This window comes from Toxorhynchites rutilus, chromosome 3 (assembly GCF_029784135.1).
Source record: "Toxorhynchites rutilus septentrionalis strain SRP chromosome 3, ASM2978413v1, whole genome shotgun sequence".
NCBI classification, from domain to species: Eukaryota; Metazoa; Arthropoda; class Insecta; order Diptera; family Culicidae; genus Toxorhynchites; species Toxorhynchites rutilus.
The window spans coordinates 257,275,416-257,298,161 of NC_073746.1; the positions used below are offsets into that span (position 1 = coordinate 257,275,416).

The 22,746-nt window shown below is 39.3% G+C and overlaps 1 protein-coding gene across 10 annotated transcripts in view; it reads right to left on the reverse strand.

Moving 5' to 3' along the window:
- LOC129779772 (protein winged eye) overlaps positions 1–22,746 on the reverse strand; it is a 619,088-nt gene that overhangs the window by 172,930 nt on the left and 423,412 nt on the right. The window contains exons 1-2 of one of the 10 annotated variants that reach the window (XM_055787462.1): positions 3,418–3,434; positions 2,796–3,020 (exon numbers count right to left, since the gene is read on the reverse strand). The exons of 8 other annotated variants lie outside the window; for them this stretch is intronic. The gene's annotated coding sequence lies outside the window, so the exon portion shown is untranslated. Of the gene's footprint in view, positions 1–2,795; positions 3,466–22,746 lie in introns of those variants that run through there. One more of the 10 variants, XM_055787463.1, reaches the window with a different exon arrangement.

Genomic DNA, 22,746 nt, shown 5'->3' on the forward strand with positions numbered 1-22,746 from the left:
GGTGTGTTTTTTGACATAAAAATATCAATCAAGGCTATTGGAAAAATTACGCAATTAATACTATGTAGAGACGAAGAAGTACATCTAGAGTCGTTAGTGCAAAAAACCAAAGCATGTGACATGAACATATTCGAAATCGGTCCAAATACAACCGAGTTATGGCAGTTATGGGACGATTATCGATCATGGCCAGTGCATAAATTTCAATTAAATTTATTTGCTGTGTTGATATTTGATCATAATACACAATTAATTGAGATATAGTGACACGTTAAATATTGACTATTAGTTGTAACTTTTTTCCCAGCGTTTCAACGCTCGTATCGTTAAGATGAGAGCAAAACAAAAATCTGCAGTATGAAACAACACAGAAAACATATGTGTGAATATAAACGGCACTCTACATTTATCGCAAATTTTAGCGTTTTTCGAATGGTCTTGGTTCAGATTCCGGATTTGAATTGCTACAGTAAAAGTGGTTTCTGGCTGACACTCAATAAACATTTCCCGAGTGATCACAATTATATTACAAAACGTAGAATTTCAGTGGATGAAATATCAACTAATTGCAAAGCAAGAATTAATTCTAATTTGTCTTTCCAGTAAGGGGATCAATAGCCGTCTAACGTTTTTATTCCAGTGATTTGATGATGCATAGTAGATATAAAGCTGTACTGCAAGCGAGGATTCACCCGCAGATTCTACATCCAGTCATCAACAAATTGTATAGAGACGTTTGAACTGATTAATATAGGTTTAATGGTTTCGGGAGGGTCAGAAACCAATCCCTTCACGGAGCAACATTCGTGCTTGCGGCTTTTTTTAGAGATATATTTCCTCTTGAGGTCTGAAATGAGGGAAGCTAGTGTCCGACGAATGTTGAACGAAATGTCTCGTGTGGAGATTCGCTGCCAGAAAATAAGCAATCATTGCTTTGAAATTTCCGAAATATTTTGGTAATGTTTAACACACATATTTTGGAATAATGTCTGATAAATTGAGCATATTACGGTTTCTTCATTTCGTTATGCTTCTGTTGAAACACATAGAGATGAGACAGTAATATTGATGCAACGAATGCATGGCGTCATATTTCGAGAAGAAAAATGAACCCGTTTACGAAATGTTGCATTATTATGGCGACGAGCGAATATATATTCATATTATTGCAATCGTTTTGTAGGCTGCCGTTGCCGCCAAAGAAGAGCGCTCCGGATCCGGGTGGCCTCGCTATTCTCCGCAGGGAGTCACATAGCAAACCGTTTACATCACCCATAGATTACCGATGCAAATTGGTTCCATTACTCCATCAAAGTCGAGGCGAAGCCAGAGTATCATACCCCGCTTGTAATGCAGTCCCGTCTGTTCGAAAACAACAAGTCATAGACTGATTCCTAAATTCGCGCCAATTCACACGAAATGCAATTCATTCTCGTGCCGCCTCTCTCGCCGTCATCTTATCGAGCGAGTATTCAAACAGCCAAGAATTTTACGTTGGTGGACGAGGCGCGCGGTTTATTGAATTCTGTTTTCCTTCCCCCGCGCCGAGGGCAGACGGAAATCACGTCATCTGTCAGGGAATTTATGGGAATCGAATCGCGCAAGTTGCAGAAGCCACCGATTTCGAACCGCTGTAGATGCTGTGTTCCTACAAGAGGACTTGGATTAAAATAAATTATTAAGCTCGGAAGGCAGAGATTTCTCGTCCCACGGGGGACCTTGCCCCGACGGCAGACGGCCAAAAAGAATCCACCGAGGTAGCGTACGGAACGTAAATAAACCCGGTTGGTCTTCTCCGTACGCTTCATTCGAGTGGCGAAAATAGATTACCTATCCGCTCTCGTTTGGCTGGATGGAGATGTACAGGACACCAATACACTGACAAAATAGATTAGGCCAAATCCTTGGCTGTTGTGAATTACACGCAGACGGACGGAGAGTAGGGTGCTGGTTGCCGGGGGGACGGGATGTAATTTTGTGCAATTTCGCCCCCTCGATTGTCACCGCCTTTCCTCGCACGGCCAAGCGGCTCCTGACAACCGCCTTGGGAGGGATTTTTCGTCATTAACGACGTTTCCCATTATCGGGAGATCCTTGGCCTGAATTATGGCATGGAAATGTGACACGAGATACTCTTCCGAAACAGTCATCTACAATTGCTATGAATTTCATACTGTGCGTTTGCATTGGCACAACGTCGCACTATACTCTCTCTGACATTTGACATCACAAAATTCCAATGTCGTACACATTCCAGCGAACATCTTCAGTCGGCTCCAGTGTTTGTGCTTGAAAGTCGCCTGACAAGACACGACAAGATAAAGCCCATCGCTTTTATCATATCAAGTGTACCGCACCACTGCCCCTTCCCAATGTTCCTTCATGCACTAACCAGTACTGAGCAAACCTTTATCAACCAAGTCCATCCATCCATCGGGCTGGCACAACAAACAGTGTTGTGCTTGTCACTTTTTACACGCATTTCTGTTTGATTTCGCCGTCGCTGTTTTGGTCACAATCTCATACGAGAACAAGAAGCTGAATGAAATCGTCCGCAACGGAAGTACAGGAATCTATTCCTCGGTGGTACCGATAGTTTGCATGACCAAATCGCAACGTATGGTTGCGTTTCGTTTGACAGTTACACTAATTAACACGTTTGCGGTACATTTTTCGCACGATAGACGACCACATGCAGAACATGAAAAAGAAACCCGATAATCCCGAGTGCGGGAGAACCTCTTGCATCACTTCAACCATTGGAACCAGATTTAAAAACAACACAATTTTATCACCTTTCATTTTCCGCTTATTCCTCCTTCGGCAAATCGCTGTCGAACGATCATTTGCTTATCCGACAGAATTTCAAAACTGTTAGTGAAATTTTCCACTTATTCAGTCGCTCTCGACGCGGCAGCCACCGCCAAATTTTATACACTTTCTACACAGCACAACTCGGAAGAATAATCAACTCTCCAACGTTTCACCTTTGGCAGCTACTTTCATGGCATTAATCCTGGCTGGAATCGGGCCGAAAAATGCACTCACTTATTTTTTTCTTCTTCTTTTTTTCCCGTATGAAATTAATGATTATCGAAATTCACGATTTTGTTCTCGGAGCAAAATTCATTAATCCTTTAGTTATGCCACGGATGGCAGAGAGTAAGAGCCGGAGGAGATTGCATAAAAACGCACCACTTTCCTCTCCTCTTTTGCAATCCCACTGTTGCTGCGTCGTCTTTTTCTCGTCCTTTCCAAAGCACTCGGCCTGATGAATGGTTCTCTTCTTCTCGCCTCGCCTCGGTTTGCGATCGGCAATCAGCATGAATAAGAAGAGCTCATAAATGTATCCACATGCAGAGGCCAAACGGAACACATAACAGGAAATGAACCGAAATAGGAAAAAAAATCACACACGGAAAATCCGCTTCCACGACTCGACCGACCGAAAGCTGAATAACAACTGGATGGCAAAGTTCGGTCGACAAGCCGACAAACCCTCCGCCAGCAAGAGAGCAAGCCGATGATGGTGACGACACATCGGAGCAGACGAAAAAGATGGAAAGTTGCGGTGGAGTGTTTTTGTGCTTTACGGTGTAACCAGGGCAAAGAGGTGAGCAAGAGAGAGAGAGAGGCAAAGGCCAGAAGAAAAGCTGCAAACGAAGAGAATGCGAGGCGGTCGCAGCAACAGCCAACACTACCACTTTCGCAACCTAAACACACACTCACGCACACGTTCGCATCGATATCGCGCGAACAGCTGATTGCTCAGCAGCGGCGGCAACTCTGCTTTGCCATGATTGTATGCTCCGTCCGAAAGCTCACCACAGTTGATCTTCCTGAGAAGTTATACGCGGGAATTCGCTTACCCACCCATTCGTGCGATCCAACCTCCCACCGACACCAGCAGTGCTCGACGGTTTTACTTCCTCTTTCGAACGAAAAACGCGCAATTTGAACCAGCCAAACGATGGCGTGAATAGAAAGGATTCGTTTAGGGGAGGAGCCGCACACAAGCTCGGCGTTGGGTACTTCCCCCAACGGATGTTAGAGCGAATGGAAGGAGGCATCAGCTGGCGCGAGAGCCGGAGAGACGATACTAATATTATCAGCAGACTACAGAGTGCAGGAGGCCACCGAACATGGCCAAGGCGCGATGGTGTGATATTTGAGGAGAAACTTTCGATTTCAGCAGTTTTCCTGCTACTTTCCTGTCTTAGACAGGCAAAAGCCAGACCAATTGATTTTTCTTTTGTATGTTTACTTCGGAAAAACTTTTATGGAAGCCGAGTATCGATGCCGATAAACATACAGACACATACACGACAGCTCACGAGCAATGATCACAATGCGGGTTCGGTGAGATGAAGAAGAGAAAAGGTATGTTACGAATGGGAGAGTTCAGTGAACTTGTAGGGTTGATGCGAACGTACACAAACTGCTTACCCTTTTTTCGATTTGCCGACGGCATTTCGGTACATGCGGCGTTCAGAAGTACACTTGTTCTCATATACAGTCTATCGATAAATATAGCATATTGCCATTCGTTCAGAACAAAACATTGAACATTGCGCGGTTATTTATGATAAAGACATTTGTTTAAAACATAAACCTCACTGCTACTTCATTAAAAGTACTAGATGTTCAAGTTTAAATTGTCCGGTTGATGTTTTAGCACGTTGAACACAGCATCGGTCCCTAGGAGCCGACGTTGAGCATTTTGGTAGGAAAGTGCTGACTGACTGGGACTGACAGTTACAAAATAATAAAAAATATATACGGTTTGTTTTCGGTTCTCATACAAAATTGTACTTCTTTCTAGTCGAATTGCTGACTATTTTCTATTTATACAATACGTATCTTTGGGAACTGGGACCGACACTGATATTGTATAAACGCTCTTGATACGGGCTAAATGGAAAGCACAGCAATAAAAAATCGGGGCTTAACGTGTAAATGTTGCTAGAAGGATTCTATGCATTCCTTCGATTTCTCATGCATAGTGTCGGACAAAACATTAAAGGCACTGCTCAAGCAAAAAAAGAAAGTGACAAAACTTTGAGAAAAAATAATTCAATCCAGTGTTTCAATCCATTTATAATAATTTACTTGCAATGTTCGAAGATATTTGTATCATATGTGGTTAAAACAGTAGTCATTCATTAAAAAATGCGTTTTAGGCATGCTTAACAACTAAAATGACGCGATAAAAACGAGGACCGGTTTTAAAATTCATAGTAAAAAAAATAAAAACAAATTCATACCGTAAAAAGCTTCTAGGGTTAGTACATGGTCGTTTAACCTTTGTTACACATCACTTCACGCACCCGTTTCGGCATGGACTCCACCAGCTTCTGGCACGTGGTGACCGACATGACGTACTAACAAGCTTGGATTCTATTCTACAGGCGCTGGTTATTCTTCGACTTCTCCGTGTGCACCGACCTTTAAGGCGATCTCCCATAGGTTCACTACTGGGTTCACATCGGGTGATTGCGCTGGCCACTCCATGACGTCGACTTTGTTATCCTGGAAGCACTTTTTGACGGTCTTGGCGGTGTGATTCGGATCGTTATCCTTCATGAACTGCCATTTCAAGGGCATCCACCACTCGGCGTGTGACAGCATAATATCCCTTAGGATTTGGGCGTAGATGTACTGACCCATGATCTTATCCACCCAGTACAGGGGGCCAACCCCGTACCAGGAGAAGCATCCCTTCACCATAATGTTCCCTTCTCCATGCTTGAATGTCTTCGTGGTATACTGTGGCACGTAAGCGCAGCCTATCGGGCAATGGACCCAAGTTTTTCCGTCCGAACCGATGAGATATACCTTCGTCTCATCCGACCATAGTATAGTTCGCCACTGCTTTTCCTTTTAGACCGATCCAATCGAAGTGGTCTTTCGCGAACTTTAGCCGCCCCTTCAGATGCTTCGGTGTCAGCATTGGGACCTTCCGGGGGCTTTTACCGCCTAACCCCTGGGAACTCACGGACAAGTTCAGTTCGTCCTAGATCTTTTTCGAGGCTTTGAAGGGATCTTTCTTGGAGGCTCGCTTTATGGCAGAGTCATCCTTCGCGGTCGTTTTCTTTGGGCGTCCAGTCGTTTCGGACGTTGAGCACATTAAACACGAAGGTTTTGGATCGTCCCAACACTAGAAACCGAGGAGACGAGGAACTGGTCCTAAATTTTGTCGCGTCATTTTAGTTTTTAAGTATGCCTAAAACGCTTTTCTAATGATTGACTATTGTTTTAACTACAGATGTTATAAATTTCTTCGAACAATGTAAATTCTTAAAAATGGATTGATACAATGGATTGGATTATTTTTTCTCAAAGTTTTGTCACATTCTTTTTTTGCTTGAGCAGTGGTCTTAATGTTTTGTCTGACACTGTATCTCATTTTTTCATTTCGTTATACTTCTGTTTCAACACATGTAGATGTGACAAAGATAATAATGCAATGAATGCATGGCGTCATATTTGAGAAGAAAAATGAACCCGTTATTTCGTAATAATTACAGCGACCAGCGAATATACAGAGTCTTTCAGATTAAACGCTAAAGCAAGAAAAAAAACCAATAGCTGCTTATAATTTTTTTTTCGCTCCGTCGATGGTAACACTGCATTCCCCACTTCGGGACGATAATATACTGCTTACTGTTGCCACATTTTAATCTGTACCAGAGGGGTTAAAATCTGTACGTTTTCGTCCAAAAATCTGTACCAAAAATCTTTACCATCGAAAATATTCGTTGTAGAAATTTAGCATGAAAAATACTCTTTTCTTTCTTTCTTTGTTTTTGAGAGGCTTTAAACTTTGCAGTTCATTCGCCTTTAAAAAAATACCCATTTATTTACTACAAACACTACGTTTACATTTGCAAGTCCTTTGTGTGCTTTACAATGCTTATACATAGCTTTTTTATCTAGATTGCGTTCTATCATAAATTAAAATTTAAAAAAAAATTGCTCCAAAAAATACTGCGGCGTAAAAGTCGTCAAGTACCTTAATGATGCTTTGTTCGTATGTAAGAAATTTCACACGCGGAAAAAATCTGTATCAATCTGTACTTTTTGACGAAAATCTGTATTCTGTACCGTACAGAATCTGTGTCAAATATAACGAAAAAATCTCCTTTCCAGATAAATCTGTACGTGTGGCAACACTGATTCTGTTACTCGTTCAGTCTGATCGTGTGGTTTTTAGTGTCAAGATATACAATTTACAAGAACGTGTATTTTTAGTGAATTCGTATTACTCGAGCAACCGAAGCCTTAATGGAACTTTGTCCTCTTGTGGTAAGAATTTCAACATTTCTCGTCGTCGGTCATTTCCCCTGGGGGTACGTGAAGCACCGTTGCTGTGTTAATAAGCCACAAAATTTGGAGGACTCAAAGAAGAAATAACTCGGATTTTCAACAGCATCGAAGTCATAATTTTAGAGTTGTGCATTTTTGTTCACCGTTTAAAACGCGTTATCGAAAAAAGGGGTGGTCACATCGAAAATGTCCTCAAATAAGCATTATTTTCGTTTTTTTTTAAATAAAAATCGGTTCACTTTTGAAGAAGTTATTAATATTTGCAGCGTGAGCGTTTAATCTGAAGGACCCTGTATATCATTGCAAGCGTTTTGTAGGCTACCATTGCCACAATTTTTTTTCATTTGACATTTACACGATCAGTCCCGCATCGATCCCTGAAACCGACACTGAACTTTTTGTTAGGAGAGTGTTAACACGATGAGCCGATGAGCTACGCTTTCCATTCAGCCCGCATCAAGAGCATTTGCACGATAACAGTGTCGGTCCCCGCTCCAAAGATATTTATTGTATAAAAAGAAAATAGAAAAGAGTTTTTTTTAATGTTTACCACAAGTAGGTAACCTTACACTTTTTCTGAGCGTTTGTTTCTGTTACAGTTGTTTTCTGGTTATCGTTTTTTCTTCGGAGCTCTGATAGAACATATTATTTATGGTCGGTGCCGTGAACAAGTGATAGTTTCAGAAGCTACATGTTTTCACCTGTGTGTCTTGACACTTTTTCGATGGTTTTCCATCTTCGTTTTAATCCAAATTAAAGTCAGTACTTCTGAATCGTTTAAAAAAATTTTCACGCATGCTTACCATAATTTTGGTAACCTTCGACAAGCACACGATGATTCTCAGCTGCGCTTTTGATAAAAAAAAACAGAAGAGTGGTGTCTAAGACACTACCGCATAGTTAACGTAGTTCTATGAAATTAATGTAGGCGAGGACGTACATTATAGAAATTCATGAATGAGTAGTATTTGGTAGCCCTAACAAGAGCTAATGAGATCGAAATACTTCACAGCTTGCTTGGATCGTCGGTGATGATAACTCCAAGGCATCCACTTTAGTAATCCGTGTTAGAGCAATTCCAAATGAAATCGTCCTAAAAATGCAGATTTTAAAAACCTATAATTATGATTCGAATGAAAGTTTGTATTCCGTTTGGGTTGGAGGAAATATGAGTTTTCCACAGCAATTGGCATTTTTTCGACTCAAGTGTAGCTTTTGAAAAGAGCGTATCGATTTTAGTAAGAGAAGTCTTTGATAATTTATATCTCAAAAACTATGAGTCGTATCGAAATAGTGTCTTAGAAAGAGTTATAGAGTGTTGATGTTAAAATGTGAATAAAATATACACTGAGAAAAAATACTACTCTTTCATATTTACAAAAAAAAACTTTAATTTGCAATATCTAAAATACATATTTTTAATTTTTTTTATTTTTTCATGTAAAATAGAAGTCAGGAACAAAATTTAAAAAATAAGTCCAAGATGGTTAAACTATTTTTGACGAACTTTGTGGAACAACGAATTTTTATGATTTTCGATACTTAGAATTTTTGTATGTTAACAATCATTTTTAGCCACAAATTATGAATTTAAAATAAAAAAAGCTCTTTATCAATCTTCTTCTAAATGCAGACATTCTCAAAATAATTGAAAAAAACATTTCTAATTTATTGTCTTTTTTAATTTAATTTTTTTTTCAAATTTATATATTTATTTTTTTTTAGTTTGTTTTGAATATTTTCATATAAAATAGAAGTCATGCAGAAAATTTAAAAAATGAATCCATAATGGTAAAATTATTTTTGACAAACATTGTAAAACATCGAGTTTTTATAAATTTTCGAAACTTCGAATTTTTGTATAGCAACAATCATTTTTAGGCACAAATAATGAATCCTGATGTGATTTAAAACAGAACAGCTCTTTATCAATCTCCTTCTAAATGCAGCCATTCTCGAGATATTAAAAAAAAATATTTCTAATTTATTGTCTTTTTTTATAGTGAATAGGCTATTTTAATATGTTTGTCGTGTTACACAGTCATGTTGATGAAATTTTATGAATTTGCATATAAATTTAATTAACTTTTCCAAATACATCATTATTGCAAAAATATATGTTACGTTGAAAAACATTTGAAGACATGTGGGTTTTAACAAAATGTTTTTCAACGTAACTCATAAACATATACTTTTACCATAAAGCTGTATTCGAAAAAGTTGTTGAAAATTATAATTATTCATCAAATTTCATGAACATGACGGTATAACACGACAAACATATTAAAAGAGCATACTTACTATAAAAAAATAAAATACTTTTTTCAAATATCTCGAGAATGGCTACATCTAGAAGGAGATTGATAAAGAGCTATTTTGTTGGCTATATATTTTTTTTTATCCCATTTATTTATTTATTAGGCTCATTAGCATTTTAGCTGTAACAGAGCCGGGTTTTTAATCGTGTACATGTACATATGTTTATGTTTCTATAAACTGTAAATTACACAGTAGTTAGTAGTAGCCATTTAGGCGTTAAGTTTTTCTGTTCCATTACATTATGGTAAATTACACAGTAGTAGCCATTTCGGCGTAAGGGTATTCTTTCTGTTCTTCCATTGTTCAGCAGACCGGACAGCGGAGACAGTTGATATTGATCATTGTTGGGTTATTTATAGAACAGCAGCCCGATGTTTCTTGCAGAGCAGAGCAGTTGTATGGATGAATCGATCTAATTTCGACCGTGGATCGATCTCCATCGCTGGTGATGTTTTGCGTGGACGTAGTTATTCTATAACAACACAAAGATGGTCAATTGAGGGTCCTGAGTTTGAACTCACGACCGATCGCTTAGTAAGCGAACGCGTAACCAAGTGGCTACGAAGACCCCCGTTGGCTATATTTGATTGTTAACATACAAAAATTCGAAGTTTCGAAAATTCATAAAAATTCGATGTTCCGCAAAGTTTGTCAAAAATAGTTTTACCATCTTAGACTTATTTTTTAAATTTTCTACATCATTTTTATTTTATATGAAAAAAATTAAAAAAATATTTAAAAAATACATAGACGAATCGAAAAAAAATAAATTCAAATAGAGAATAAATTAGATACGTTTTTTCAAATATCTCGAGAATGGCTGCACTTAGAATGAGATTGATAAAGAGCTTTTTTATTTTCAATCACATCAGAATTCATAATTTGTGGCTAAAAATGATTGGTAATTAGCCCCTTACGAAAACCCAACAAGCCGGCTTGCGATCACAACTCGTATAGGCCGATTGCAATGTTATCCTGTATTCGCAAATTGTTGGAGAAAATGATTCTACTTCGTTTAGACAAGTGGGTCGAAACGAACAATTTGCTGTCAAATACGCAGTTTGGCTTCCGCCGAGGTAAAGGGACGAATGATTGTCTCGCGCTGCTATCTTCTGAAATCCAAATCGCATTTGCTCGCAAAGAACAAATGACTTCCGTTTTTCTCGATATCAAAGGGGCATTTGATTCAGTTTCCATGGAAATTCTCTCAGAGAAGCTTCATAATCGTGGACTTTCACCAATTCTGAATAATTTCCTGTACAATTTACTGTCAGAAAAGCACATGAATTTCTCTCATGGCAACTCAAAATCTTCTCGTTACAGTTTTATGGGCCTACCGCAAGGCTCCTGCCTAAGCCCCCTCTTGTACAGTTTTTACGTCAATGATATGGATGATTGTCTAACTAGAGACTGCACGCTGAGACAACTTGCAGACGATGGAGTTATTTCCATCACGGGTACTAATCCCGTCGCTCTGCAAAAGTCGTTGCAAGATACCATGAACAATCTGTTCACGTGGGCCCTCAAGCTGGGTATCGAATTCTCTACGGAGAAAACTGAAATGGTCGTTTTTTCTAGGAAGCACGAACCCTCCCAATTCCAGCTTCACCTATCCGGCAAAACGATCCAACACTCTATGTTTTTCAAATACCTGGGTGTATATTTTGATTCTAAGTGTACCTGGGGGAGACACATTGCGTATTTGAAACAGAAATGCCAGCAAAGAATCAATTTTCTCCAAACAATTACCGGAACATGGTGGGGTGCCCATCCAGGAGACCTCATTCAGTTGTACAAAACAACGATATTGTCAGTGTTAGAATATGGCAGTTTTTGCTTCCGATCAGCTGCCAGGATTCATATTCTCAAGCTGGAGAGAATACAATATCGTTGCTTGCGTATAGCCATGGGGTGTTTGCATTCGACACATACGATGAGTCTCGAAGTCTTGGCAGGAGTACCCCCGCTTACTCTTCGGTTCACAGAATTATCCTACAGATTTCTCATCCGTTGCAAGATCAAGAATCCATTGGTGATTGATAACTTCGAAAATCTACTCCAGCTGACTCCTCAGTCAAGTTTTATGTCTTTATACCATGAGTACCTTACCCACGACGTGCACCCTTCACCAGGCATCTCCAACCAAGTTTGCTTCCCATACTTTTGCAATTCCTCTGTCATTTTTGATCTGTCCATGCGACAAAAAATCCATGGAATACCAGATCACCTACGCTCCAATGTTATTCCGTCGATATTTTCGGAAAAATATGGGAAAGTTGGATCTGATAAAATGTTCTTTACTGACGGTTCATACATAAACGGGTCCACTGGCTTCGGCATCTTCAATGAAAATTCCAGTGCCTCTTTCAAACTCAAAGATCCTTGTTCCGTGTATGTCGCAGAAATGGGTGCGATATACTATGCTCTAGGGATCATTGAAACACTGCCCATCGACCATTATTTTATTTTTTCAGACAGTCTCAGCTCAATAGAGGCAATCCGCTCAATGAAAGTTGATAAACGCTCATCTTATTTCCTAACAAGAATAAGACATCTATTGAGTGTTTTGGTCGAAAAATTATTCAAGATTACCTTAGCATGGGTTCCCTCTCATTGCTCGATTCCGGGGAATGAGAAAGCGGACTCGCTAGCTAAGGTGGGCGCTTCAGAAGGCACACTTTTTGAAAGGCAAATTGCCTATAATGAATTTTTTCACATTCCTCGTCAGGACACACTCGTTAGTTGGCAGCGCATGTGGAGTGAAGATGAGTTCGGTCGTTGGTTACACACGATTATCCCTAAGGTCTCGACGAGTGCATGGTTTAAGGGATTGAATGTAGGTCGTGATTTCATTCGCGTGATATCTCGGCTTATGTCCAATCACTACAACCTAAACGCGCATCTCTATCGCATTGGGCTCGCAGCAAACAATCTTTGTGATTGTGGCGATGGCTACCACGACATCGAGCATGTTGTCTGGTCGTGTATCCGGTTCCATGCTGCTCGCTCTCAGCTCTCTAGAGCACTGAGAGCGAAAGGCAGACAATCGGATATCCCCGTCCGGGATATCTTAGGTAGCCGGGATCCTGATCTTCTGCTTCATCTATACCTGTTCCTCAGAAACGCCGATGTCAACGTTTAATGATGTTTCCTTCGTTGTGTCCCCGTTTCATATCCCTCCTATCCAAACGATAAACTTTTACTTAGTCGCGGCAATACATACACACACTCTTTACAGATACACGGGCCAAAGGTTGTGCAGTCCACTGATCATTCAACAAGAGCCAAAGGTTGTACCGCTCATGACAACTCTACACGAACTGATGATTGCGCCGGCTAGTGACCATTCTATTTCCGAGTCGAGAAAGACGCACCACGCTAGATATGGGGTACAGACTAGGGAGCGTTGCTGATTAATGGTCAGCTGCATCCCAATAGGAAGTAGCCCGTGTCGGGCACACGTATAGAGCATCGAAGACTGCAACATACCAATTATGAGAACACTTGTAATACTAACCTCGAGCCAACCGCGAGTAATCGGTTACATATTACTAACATAGTTGTAAGACAAAATTTGTCAAAATATTGGACTCCCGGCCGCGTCAGGCTAACGCCACATGTGCCTTAATAAAAAATATATTTTGGGAAAAAAAAAAAAAAAAAAAAACAAAAATTCACAGATTCGAAAATTCATAAAAATTCGATGTTCCACAAAGTTCGTCATAAATAGTTTCGCCATCTTGGACTCATTTTTTAAATTTTCTGCATGACTTCTATTTCATATGGAAAAATAAAAAAAAATAAAACTTAGACTAAAATAAAGTTTAGATATTGCAAATTGAAGTTTTTTTGCAAAAAAAAGTGTGCTCTTTTTTTTCTCAGTGTATATTTTTTTCACATTTAAACATCAATACTCTATCACTCTTCGTAAGAAACTATTTCGATACGACTCATAGTTTTTGAGATATAAATTATCAAAGATTTCTCTTACTAAAATCGATACGCTCTTTTCAAAAGCTACACTTGAGTCCAAAAAAATCCCAATTGCTTTGGAAAACTCATATTTGCTCCAACTCAAAAGGAAAACCAATTTTCATTCGAATCAAAAATACTCATGTTTTGTCATTTGTCGATTTCACTAGGAATTGCTGGTTAGGGAAACATATTTCGTGCGGCACATATGCAAGCGAGTACAAAAGTTCTCGTCAGTAATTTAGAACGTTCGCAGCAAATAGTTATCAGCATCCTGCCTGATTATCAAACGGTATACGTAGTATATAAATAGCCACCTCAAATAATCAAATCAAATTTTGGGTTCGTGAAGCATCTATAGTTCTCCTATACTATATCAGTCGATAATAGAAAAAGATAAGACTTTAAATTTCATCTCAACAATTTCACGGATAAAATCTACTGCAAAAATTTAGATATATTTTTTCTTAATATTATGTCTTATGTTTTATTTAATAAAACTATTGGGTTGCCCGAAAAGTAATCGCCGATTTTGTTCAATACGAACAAAAAACATTTTTTGCACATTTTGAACTCATGAAGAAACTTAAAGATGTACAACCCTAGGTTGATCACTTGAAATGTAGTATTATATTAAAATATAAACCAAATTAAGAAATAAAAAGAATTTAAGTGAAAAAAAAAACTCATGAAGATGGGATATACTTTATTTTAAAGCTTGAACTCTCAAGTTTTGGATTATTTTACGAACAACTTTTTATCTTAGTGTGTGTAAATAGAGCGGACAAAAATATCGGGAAGAAATAAAAAATCGATTCCTTTTTTTTTTTGTTTTTCCGAAGATTTTTAACGTTGATAATTAAACGTTAAGCGTTGAGCGTTAAGGCGTTGACCTTAAGTGTTGAACGTTGAGCATTTAGCGTTGCATGTTGAGCGTTTAGCGTTGCATGTTGAGCGTTGAATGTTGAGCGATAAGCGTTGACCGTTAAGTGTTAAGCATTGAGCGTTGAGCGTTAAGCGTAGAGCTTTGAGCGTTGAGCGTTAAGGTGAGACCAGAATGTCGCGTTATACGTCGCGTCGCGACCATTGTGCTCTGACAGTTAATTTTGAATATGTGTGTTCTCATATAGTCGTCCACAATTATGCGTCGCGCCATTAGCATTGTTGTACTAAACGCTGACGTTTGTTCTAAACTGCTTGCGTTGAATGTATCAATGTGTTGTTTTTAACAACATTCAATTGATGTCGTGCACACAACAAGGATCAGATTTTTCTACGCTCTCAGATTTGTTGAAAATCGAGTTAACTAATTCGATAACATTTGTTTTAATTTTATCGAATTTGTGGAAACAAACGAGTGCCTCTGGTCGAAGGACTGTATAAAAACAGCTACGTAAAGGAAGAAGACTGAATTGGACTGATATATTAAATGCACTGAAACAAGCAGGTAAGTTGCAGCTAAACATTGTTTTAAGTATTAAGACATCTTTCTTATGGTTTTAACGGGTGTTAAATAAAAAATGAAAATTTTTTCAATCACATATAAAAAAAATTTTTTTTTTCATCGATTTCAGTATTTTTTATTCATAACATAATGTATTTTTTTCAAAAAAATGTCAGTGAATGTTTGAGTTCTTGTTTGTCGCTATGCTCTCACAAGAACGTTGTACGGCACTTACGTCCATTTTCCGGATACAATTCCGGATTCTTGTAGTCAGTTGCTTCGTGTCCTTGGCCCTCCAATTGTTTTTATACACTAGGGCACTGAGTGAGCCAAAGAAATCCTCTATTGGGCGGCACTGGGGCAAGTTTGTTGGGTTACGATCTTTCGGCACGAACGGTATCTTTTTCTCCTCAAGATACGCCATCGTCTTCTTGGCGTAATGGGAAGACGCCTTGTCCGGCCAGAAGAAGTACTTCCCATCCGCGTGATGCTCGTTCAAGAACGGCAGCAGGATTTTATCGAGGCACTCTTCTCGATAGATTTGTTGGTTGATTGCCAGACCGCTCGGCTTAAACCAAGGCTTTGAAATGCCCCGGTCGGAAATGGCGATGTACAACATAACCTTTTTTTCAAACTTGTGCTTGAACTTATATTTCACTTCAGGCGGTGTGGATGACTTGTCGCTGGAGTAGTAATTATCATTTCCTGGAATATGCGTTTTGGACAGCGGAAAATAGCTTTCGTCGTCCAGAACGAAAGACGTCCCGCGGTATTTTTTGGTCATCCACCGACACTGTGAATTAACCGGCTCAATCTGCTCCTCCGTGTACTCCGGCGACATCGTCTTCTTCCTGCAGACGATTCCTTCCATCTTGAGGGTCCGATGGATCAATACGTGGGAGCAGCCATATTTCCGACCGGTGTCACGCAGGCTGGTTGCGTCCTTGTTGTCAAACAGCTTCTTTAACTATGTCTCCCTCTGCTTCGTCATTATCGTCACCGGACGACCACTTCCGACCTTCCGCTCTACGTTCAGGGAACCCAGGATACGATATACCGTACTGACAGGTACATTTTCTTCCTTAAAATGTGCCACCGTGAACTTTTTTCCTTGCTGGAAATGCGTTTCGTAGAACCGTACAATGCGTTCGCGGAGCACGTGCTGTTTCGACGTCATCTTTGCTTAGACTAAATTCAAACTAGCAAAACCAAACACGCCTACTGTTTCTAGGGAGCCCAAAGAGCAATTTTCTTGGAGAAAGAAAATTTTACGCTTTTTATTTGAGTTACTGAAAGGTATTGAAAAAATTCTCCTTTTTTATTTAACACCCGTTTTTTTGTAGTGGAAGAATGGTAGTGATGAAAAGAAGGTCGAAGAGCCTCCGCAAGGAATATATTCGCGGAATAAATGCGCTGTCACAAGCACCGACTGCAGTTCCATCATGGTCGTATTTTTAAGTAAAAAAATTTTTGCAAACACATCCACAAAATAAGATAAGTTATAACTACATCTACAGTAATACTCGACGGCTTAAATAACGAAAGTTGTGTATTGTATGATTGCCAGCAAAAAATTATCGGATCTCATGTGGATAGTTCCGGCGAAGCATCTTGTGCGCTTAATACTGTTCCGGCTGCCGGGTTGAACATTAAACTACAAGGAAAAGAAACAAACGGTAGCACAAAACTTTTGATTTTCGTTCGGTTCATGGTGAAAACATTTTGTGCAGCAGAACCTACAAGACATGATGCCCTCGTAAAATACCTTTGGAAATCGATGGAGAAGATGCCGATATCGACTGTTAAACCTCTGGATGCTGAGTTCTTGGACTAATGCCTCACCGATTTTCATCTGAATAAAATCGTCGATCTCAATGAGTCCCCAAATGTTTAAAAGTTGATGTTTTAATTGTTTTATTTTTAATTATCGTTCACATAATCAGTAAGCTGTAAATCAGGTAGCTGATACGAAGCCTTACTAGAATTGCTCCTTATTTGAATTTCTGTAGCTGACAAATCCATAAGAAATGAGACTTCAGAACGTCATTCTCTCAAATTTATAGAACCTTCACAACCATCTGCACTCATGAAGTTGTGGAACACCGTTACCTCTTCCACATCTATATCAGCAATTTCTGGGAGTAATTCTATTGTCTTTCCCGATATTTTTAAATGTGCAACCATGAGTTGAGTGTTAGATAGTTCTCCTAACACGGTAAAGCCGATAATTGAAGCTTCCATAAACAGCCGAAGATGTTGCATGAGGTTGGGCTTTAGAGGAAACGCTGTGTTACCAACAATGTAATGTGGAAATATTTTGTAGGAGTCAGACACGATATAAGGACCAGGCTAATTGATATCGTTTCTAAAATAGTCTTTTTGAAACTCAGAGCTGGTAAAATCTCCTCCATCGATACATCCACTAAATGCACCAACATCAATGAAGCGTAAATTATAATTGGCATCGTCACTTTAATGTTGTGTTAATGGCTACACAACCTTAAAGAGACATAAGTCGAGTTCAGAAAATAATCGAGTTCTCTTTGTCGCATCAGCGGCAACGCGAACGTTAGATTGTGATTACAAATCAACCGATTGCGCCAAGCGAATGTTTTAGTACAAAACGCAAGCAATGACAGTTGATGAGAAGCGATGCAAAACGCGGCATTCTGGTCCCACCTTTAAGCGTAAAGCGTTGAATGTTGAGCGTTGACCGTTGAGCGCTGAGCGCTGAGCGTTAAGCGTAAAGCGTTGAGCGTTAGGCGTAGAGTGTCGAGCGTTCAGCGCTAAGCGTTGAGTGTTGGCCATTTAGAGCTAGTATCAGCAAACCAGATGTCAAAACAAGGTTATATTGACGCATTACCTATAAAATTGGGGATGTATGTCATTTTCGACCAGTTGGGAGTTGATTTGCTGCAAAAAATAGAGGCCGGATCAGGACCAGGGGGTGATCGGTTTAGAACCACCATTTTTGAAAATGTTGAAAAAAGAGACATCTGATTTGGGCTCAATTTTTCCACAGCACAGTACATTGTCAATTGAATATCGTCAATAATAAACATTACACGTGCATACATGTGTTCCTGAGCCATTGAATACTTTAATTTGTTAAAAACTAAAATTAAAATTTTCGAACGAACAAATATAAATTTTACTAGTTAACTAATGTAACATTACGTCCATTTATAAAAACGATACCGAAATAAAGTTTCTGAAATATAGAATATGACTGAATATTTATCGTAATCAGTGTGTTTGATCAGTTACCAGTTGGTCAATACAGAATACGTTCATGTATACCTGAGACCAAAGTTATTATCGAACAACGATTATATTGACCTTACCAAGGTTCCATATTAAAAACTCTAATTGAACACAACAATGCACTATCGATTGTAATAACCCTACATCCGAAGCATAATTTACGAGTTTTAATAACAAAATTCTACACACGTTCGGTGGCACTAAAAACACGCTCACCCTCCCCTGTACCATTATTCTGGCAGTAACAGATACCATTTGGTGCCAATTTTGCCAGCTACGTCCCTTGTTATTAGCTGTAGCAAAAGCTTAGAAACGAGGTTGAAATCCAAACAGGAAGATGTACTGTAACTCCCAGCTTTTCGAAGCCGGTATCGAACCAGTTATTGTATTCCGGGATCGTGTACACCTCAACAGTACGTTCGCTGATTTTAATTAAATTATTTGAACAAAAATGGCTCACAGCCGCACAACGAACACGTGCCGATTAAACTCCAGGATTTATCCATCTTCGATAGGAGCAGACGGTCGTGATTTTCGTCCGCCTTCGAACCTGTGGATCGCGTAGACGTCGTATTATTGATTTGTAGACAAGGGCAGCCCCCGACAAAGAATCTTCCTCTGAGTATAATTACCCTTCCTTGGAAACAACCAGGGAACGAGAGGCTGGAATTTAATAATTTTCCCAGCGCTTCGCTCTACACGGAACACGGAATGGTGCGCCACGCAATATTTTACCGAAGGGATTACACGTTGACTTTGACAGATTGGTTTGACACGTCGATAACAGGAGGCGCGTAAGCGGTGCAATTACAACAATCAACGTGACAGTGGTTAATGTTTCAAAAATCTAATTAAAAGGATGTCTGTCTGTCTGTCTGTCGAACTGTGGTTGCAAAGGATTGGATAGGCAAAAAGGGACCGTTGTGGACATAGCGCAGAGGGGTTGGCCTCATTCCGATATCCCGGGAACAGCAAGAAAAATTCGTCGTTCGCTTCTCCTCTGAACAAAAGATGCTTTTATTCGGCAGAGATGAAAAAATGTAGGGATATAAAATACGACATTGCATCATTTCTCATCTCGTTGAATCAAATAGAATAAACAAACAAAAGCAGGAAACCGTCGATTTGTATTAAGAGCAAGTAATTTTTCCTGAAGTGAGCAAATATTGCGTGGTACGAAAGCAGGCTCTCCGTTTGGTGAGAGGGAAAATTCCATTTGACAAGTCATCAGCCTCCACCCGGTGGTTTCTGGTTCGCAACAGGAAATTATTCAAAACAATTTCGACACCTTCTCGACGAAAGAAGGACCACTTGAGAAGGATACCTCTGCCTCGCCATTGGCCACCGCCAGAACGGACCGGACTGATGATCAGAAAAGACTTTTTTATGTTCGATGGCCCCTCTTCCATCATCGAAAAATGAGATTCTGCTTTCGATATACACATAACGTTGATTGATGGATTTTTGAATAACTGAGTAGAGTGTTTCTTTTACAGTCGTAACAAGTTGCAACTCAAGGGCAGCCCCTGCGATGGGTTTTTTTCTGCCTCTTCTCTGACTCGTTATTTCTTTTTTCATAATGGAGAGCGAATTCCCCACTCTTTAATCATATTAATAAGATCCGCATGATGGTGATGATGATGATGAAGATGAGGAGCTCTTGGCCGGAGTATGCTCTCATGAATAGGATAGTAAGAAAGACTGGGATCAACCCTGGCAGGTTCATTGTGGCCCAATCGAACAAATGATGATTTCTTCCACGTAATAATATTTTCGAGCACTGAGATGAGTGCACCAAGTGATATCGATGGTATGATTTATTCCTCTCGGAACGTTTCATTCAAAATTCAAAATTCAATTCAAATTCATTAAAAATTCAAAAAATAAATAATTGCCATACCGTAAAATAAGTAGTAGTTGTATGTTAATAATATGAGTAATTCTCCTTTACTCCGCGTGGCGAATGAGGTGAAATGGATCAAGTCACTGCATTCCCGTAGGCGAATGGCGTGACAATAGTTTGTCACTACGTGAGATTGGAACTCGTGTCCTCATATGTTACCGACTCGGGTATCAAAAGGGAAATTGAAAAGTAAGGTAGCTTCCACACGGGAGCGAGAAACTTTGCTATCTCACGTCACTCGCCGCGTGGAATAAGGGGGATTGTGTCATCTATGTTAGTATGTTATGTGTTACGAGTTTCGAATATAGAACAAGAAGACCTGCATCCAGCACTTTGAAGCTTAGTTTCGGGTTCATATTCCAAATACCACGTGTCGTCACCAGTCCGTAGGAAAACCAAAACACTCAGCCATAATGCGATACATAGTTATCTGAGGAATATTCCGATACATTAAACGAAACAGCGAAGCAACAAAAAGCCAATTTGAAAACATAAAAATTAAAATTCGCAATAATTTGCAACTGGCCGGAGCTTAAGCGGCAATATTTGAATCGTTTGTTTGAGAAACCCCATAAGTCCATTGGACGCACTTGCGAGAAAACAAAAAAAATTGTTTTTCTTAAAATTTTGACCTGGTCCTCTAATTTGTTGGTATGAGGTTCGGTTATTAGATCCACTTCATCGGACCATTCGGACTATTACTTCATCAATATGACAGGTTAAAATCAAAAAAATCAGCGCTTCAAAGTTGGTGGACTTAAGGGGTTTCTCAAACAAACGAGAAATCAGCGGTATATTTAGTGGTTTTAAAGCGATTCAATTCAATTTTGTGTAGGGTAACACGGGATAATTTGGTCATATGGGGTGATTTGGACCACCCCTTTATCTCAAAAATTACGGCTCAACTTGGATTTTTTATAATGCCATTTCCTTCTATTGTTGAACCGTATGTACCTTAAGTAAAAAAACTTTGGTGAAACTTCACAAGTACAGGGAAACGGTAGCATAAACACAGCAAGCACTTTGATCGAGTTTTCCGATCGTGGTTTTAAGGTTTTTCCCGCTGATTAAACAAACTTTCCGTGTATTGTGCAGTAGCGAAACTGTAAGTTTGATAACAATAAATGAAATCAAATGCATTTTAATTTTTGCGTGTTGTCTGGAGTGAGATGGACACGTTTCTGTGGGGTGAATTGGTCCTACAAGTTTGAGACTTTTCTTTGGTCTAATTGATTCCAGATGCCGTTGAATAACTAAAAGAGGATGGACAGACAACGTTGGAAGAAGGAAGAGCTTGAAAGAGCAACGCAGGCCATCGATAACGGATTTTCTTTGACCAAGCATCAAAAGTGTTTAAAAATCCTCGACCAACAGTGAAAAGATTCATGCAGAATTCGACATGGTGTCAATCCAACTTTTCTGGTCTGGAATCTGGCCAAGACACCTGGTATCGATCCCAAAACATTGTTACTGATTGTAACATTATCCCAAAATACTTTACATAAACATAAGTATGTTTTATTCGATGAAACACATACTGGACCAAATCACCCCACAAATGGTCCAAATCATCCCGCATTAAATTTTAATGTCCAAAAATCATCTCTTTTATTTTATGATATATTTGGTAGATTGAAGCTTTATATAATGATTAAACATTATTTATTGAGAGAAAACAAGTGTAGCTCAGTATACAATGTGACATTTTTTATTTAGACCGTATTGGTTTGGAAATATTAGGCGATTTGCTTAGGTGGTCCAAATTCCCTCCTTTTCCCCTACTATTTATTAATGTACAACTTTTCTGTTGTCCGCCGAACACCACACTTACATTTCGGGGTCGTGTTCGGGTCGCAATCCGCATCAGAAGACATTCCGATTAAGTTGGGTTGCGCATGCTTCTTACGGCTCGGATGTAAACAATGAACGGAATTGTATATTTATTATTTTATCGGTGATAATTGGAAACATGGACCTATGGTGTTTCTCAAACAAACGACTTTTTGCCATTCCGATGGAAAGGGGTTTGTAAAATTAACTTTTTCTGAAATTTTGATAGCCGATGTGGGTACCCTCACGGACTCAAAAACTGCCAAAAACTCAATTTTGGTAAAAGTGGCGTTTATGGAGTTTCTTTAACAAACGATTCATTTAGTTGTTTGTTATTGACAGCACGGGTAGGAAAGCACAAAACTGCTCCGAATAAATGTATGGAAAAATCGAAATTGGTGGCTCTGACAATTGACAGGCAATGGCGGATCCATCGGCTGAAGGAGGCCTCCAAATCGATAGCTCAGGAATCGGAAATCATAGTCACAATTTGGATTTACAACATTTGGAAAAATTAAGCATTAAGCAATTAAGCAACATTTGCTAGCTAGAAAATTGAATGAATATCAAACAGAGCTTGAAGAATTTCCGATTTATTGGTATGCAAATCATCAGAATCCGTAAGTAGCAAAAATAGTTATTAACGTTAAAACTATTTCATGAAAACGTGCCGTTTTCACCAATATGG